The 4546-nt window shown below is 47.1% G+C and overlaps 1 non-coding gene across 1 annotated transcript; it reads left to right on the top strand.

The window, feature by feature from the left end:
- Positions 1 to 2718: 2718 nt before the first annotated feature.
- LOC116904736 lies at positions 2719 to 2848 on the top strand. Its single transcript, XR_004388425.1, has one exon. It is a non-coding gene; the product is annotated as a small nucleolar RNA SNORA17 (small nucleolar RNA).
- Positions 2849 to 4546: the final 1698 nt, after the last annotated feature.

Here is a 4546-nt window from a genome sequence, read left to right as displayed (position 1 = left end):
CAAAACCACAGCTCAGGGACAACATGTTCAAGTCAATCAATATTTCTACTTCCCTCCTCCTAAAACCAGAGGCTTGCAAAGTATTTCTTGAGTGACAATGATTGTGTAGATGCCGTCTAAAAGGTAAGGTATATCCAAAACTCTTATACCTGCAAAGACTTCATTTCTCCATTTGACAATTATACTTGTGAAGTGTAAAGCACACGGTCAGTACCAGGGGCAGTGTGAATGAGAAGAGGGACATCAATTCTCCTGGGTTAGGGTCAAAGGATGTCTGTAGAGCTTCATCTGTGAACTAATGAACAGCACCTGCCTTTGCTCTCATTGCACTTGGCTTGTGTGATGGAGAAAGTTTGAATTAAGTTCAAGGAAGGATACAGTGCAGTTTGGGTTGGAAACCTCACAAGTCTTTCTATGATAGGTGTGGGCTCTCCTTTCCATCTCTGAGGGGAATAATTACACAATTTCTGCTTTCTGCTCACCTGCCTCCCCCTGTCAGATTTGGCATCTCTATTGCAAGATAATTGCCTCCTGGAATATTCAATTAGCTTTTAATTAAATATTGCTCATTAATATAACTGCAAGACAATAAAACATATGTCATTTGATTAGCCAAAAATTCAAATATAAATTACATTCATTTTTATGCCAACATGCACTTTACCTAATGACACATTTGTCACCCTGCTATAAAAAGATTGTGTGTGATCTTATTTTCTTTTAAAGATGTTTTTTAATAAGCCTACCAGCCAAGTTTTAAAATTAACCTGACAGTTCCTATTCTTTTCCTTATCTCTGTAATCACTGTTTAGAAACGAAAGTTAAACGCAACAGAACTTCTTCATAACAGCGAGCCTTTGGATGTCAGCTTGGTCTTCAATATTTTCTAAACTTTATTATAAAACCTTGCAAATTAAAGCCATCATGCACCAAAATTAACTGGACTCAAATTCGATCGATATCAATGGCTTTCCAGAGAGTTAGAGCAGCCACTCCGAAGCTGTAGCTCTTCACGTTGGATTCTATACATTCACTGCCAGAAAAATATTTGATGCACGCCTTCAGTTAATGTTATTTTGTATAGAAATTTTGTTTTGCTATCATCTGCCTTAGGAGACAGTTACTTTGTAACATATTTTCTTACCAGAAAAGTAATACATAGCTCTTTGGAAATCTTTGAAAATACACAAGTAACAATGTATTGATGTATTCAAGCCCAGTTCTCTTTTCATGAGAAACTTTTCATTTTTCTTGAGCTTTTATGAACTAAAATTATAGCATATATGGTCATAGTTAATCCTGTTTTTGTTTTTATTGACAGTTGTATTATAACCTTTTTCATGTCATTTGCTATCTGGCAAATTTTAAAATCTGAAAGACTATATGTTATATCTAAAACCTTATAGATTACAGTATCGTTTCCATGATGATTCGAGAACATTAGGTTTTCCCTTGATTTTTTACTAATACAGGTAACGCACTGATGCAGAGTTCTAGACCATATCTCTAATTACTGCCTGCAGATTTGTAGGAAAAGAATTACTGCATGAGAAGCTCAGAGAGAACACTTGTACTCTGCCTTGTCTGTATCCTCACAGAGCAGAACGAGCCTGCCACAAATGATCAGGGGTCTTTAAAGCCCCTGAACATGATGCTCCAAGATGAATCTGGGTAATTACTGTGGCCAAGCTCTAGTCCCCCGAGGGTTCAGTGAACCACACCCATCTGGGCTCACTTGACTCTAGATGTGAGATCACTGGAGCAGCCGCTGGTGTACTGCCAACACGCACAGCCCAAAGAGCCATGGCTGCTGCATGGAGCCTCTCCATCTGTACGTAAGTGGGGCAGATAAGCTCCAGCCCTCAGTGACTGCCCATGTCATTCAGAATGAAAGGAAAACCACATGACCTAGTACAAGCTAACTTACTTCCTTGTCTGACTTCATCTCGGCTGTTCTCAATCTGCTGCTCAGACACAAGCTCACTATAGACACACCAGTCACCTTTGTGCTCTGTGAAAATACCAGATAGATGCTGACCTCCCACCTGTGGGCTCTGCATTGTGACCTCTATGCAGAAAGAAGCCCGTGGAAGAGATCTTTGCTCAGACCTCATCTTCCCAGTGAGCCCTCTCTTGCAAATCCGCTCACCACCCCCTGGTCCCCCATTCACCTGTCTGCTTCGTATTTTCACCCTAGCATTAACTCTACTGCGGATGGATATCTTTCTGCTCTAAGCTCCACAAACCATGCATGAATCTGTCTTCTCCCCTGGTGTATCACCATACCTAAAACAGATTCCAGGTGGCCCTGAGGCAGTGTTTGCTGCTAGGCTCCACAAATCAAGAGGGAAACAAAATCAAATTGTCTACACCTGCCAGTTTCCGTGATGCGTGCAGTCTTAACGCGGCCAGTTTCCACCCACAGGTCTGAGCATGGGACTGACTTTTCACCATCACCTTGGCTTTCCTGAGCCACTGAGAATCATCTCCAGCTACATGTTAAAAGGCATATAAATGGTGTGGCATGTGAAGTTCTGAATGAAAGGAAGTAGACTTTTAGATAGACAACTCTAGGAACCTGCCCCCCTCAAGCCCTCAGTGATGGGAACTTTAAAGGATGTTTTAGAAGAGTGAGTCCACAGAGGAGAAGTATAATGGCAGTGCAGAAATTAATAAAGTGCTTGGTCAAACATGACTAATGGTCCAACATAAAACTGCAAAATACCTGGAGGCATTACAGGTATGGCTGCTGTGTCACATGTGCATCAGTAGGTGGCAGGGAGGAGAGGCTATGTCTAAACTCAGTGCTCTGATCTACGAACATTTCAATGATTAGTCACCTAACATTTGAAAAAAAGACAGCCTGACATGACCATCACTCCAGCGCCCGACAGGCACAGTTCGGCTCCCAGGATGAGGAGCAAAATAGAGACTAGAAGAACCCCACCTGGGACTGTGGCCTTGGGCAGGTGACAAGTGACCCTGGCAAGGGGCCACTTGGGCGGGCCAGGCTAGCAGTAAGCCCATGGCAACCACCAGTCCAACTCCATGGAGTCTGAACAGGGAGCCTGAAATGACCACCAGTCCAGTGCCACACAGACCTGGGGGAGGAGACGATGCCCAATGTGACCCCTGTCCAATGCTATAATGCACAAGTGAGCATAGCACTCCTGAGATAACCCCTAAGATGAACCCAAACACCCACAGACCCTGGGCACAACAAAAGGAGCAAGGAACTGGTGGAGAAATGGAAGAGAAACAGAAGAATGTGGGCACTGCCAAGAGAGGCAGAACTGGAGACCGGAGAGTAGTGAGAAACAGCCTCATGTGAGTAGCTATTGATGCCACCAGGGACCATGGTGGGGTCCTGGCCTGTGCTGCCACCAGGGGCTATGTCTAGGACAATGGACCTGCAGCAGCAGGGCTCTGTTACTACCAAAGGCCAGGTGGATTTCCCTGGTCTGGCCTGCCACTAGGGACATGTTGATGTCTGAGAGTTGTGCAGAACTGGCCCTACCTATGACCTGGGCATCTTGAGGGAGCTGGCCCTGGTGGCATGAGAACAGGAGAGCCGAAGCCAGCCCTATCTAGCTGCAGTACTCAGGAAAGCAGACCCTGCACATTTCAGGAGCTGTGGTTGAGCCAGCCCCGAGGATATGAGCATGGGAGAGTTGGCTCTACCACTCGCCTCTCAGGCAGTGGTGTGGACAGGGCAGAGATACAGTCCTCCCTGTAACCCTCACCCCTGCAGCGGACATGAGACCTGGCCCTGGGGACACAAGAGCAAGAGAGATAGCCCTGCCTCTCTCCAGCTGCTTCACTCAGGAGAGCAGGCCTTGCCATCACCAGAGCAGCACAACAGAGTGGCCCCTGGTGGCAGCAGGGACTCAGGAAAGCCTGCTATGAGGATGCGAGCATAGAAAAGCTGGTCCGGCTACTTGTCTGCTGTGAGGTGACATGGTGGAGGGAGAGGTGCCACACCCAGCACTCCTTGCCACCTACAGCAGGCAGAAGAGCTGCCCCTGAGGTCATCAGAGCAGGAGAGCTGTCCCTGTCCCTCATCTGCTGCAGCACTGGAGAGAGCATGCCTTGCACCTCACCTGGGCATCACAGTAGAGCTAGCCCTAGATGTAGGATTTGTGGGAGTCATGGCCCACACTGTGGGCAAGCCGGCCCACACTGCTTGTCTTTTGTGCAGTGGCATGTGGAAGGAAGAGATCCACTTCCCTCTCTTTCCTCCTTACCACTAGTGGGTGGGAGAGTTGGCCCTGAACAGAGTCATGAGAGCAAGAGAGCTGTCCTTGCCTCTCACCTGCTGCAGCACTGGGGAGAGCAGGCGCTGCCCCTCACCTGGGCAGCACAGTAGAGCTGAACCTGGTGGAGGCAGCATGGGTAAGCTGGTCTCAAAGATGTGAATGTAAGAGAGCTGGCCTCACAACTTGTCTGCCCTGCAACAGTGTGGGCAAGGGAGAGATGCCCTCAGCCACCCTCACCCCTTGCCACCCACAGCAGGTAGGAGAAGCCGGTACTCATGAGAGCTTGAGTG

The sequence above is a fragment of the Rattus rattus genome, chromosome 6, assembly GCF_011064425.1.
Source record: "Rattus rattus isolate New Zealand chromosome 6, Rrattus_CSIRO_v1, whole genome shotgun sequence".
Taxonomy (NCBI): domain Eukaryota; kingdom Metazoa; phylum Chordata; class Mammalia; order Rodentia; family Muridae; genus Rattus; species Rattus rattus.
This window is presented reverse-complemented; position numbering and strand designations above follow the sequence as displayed.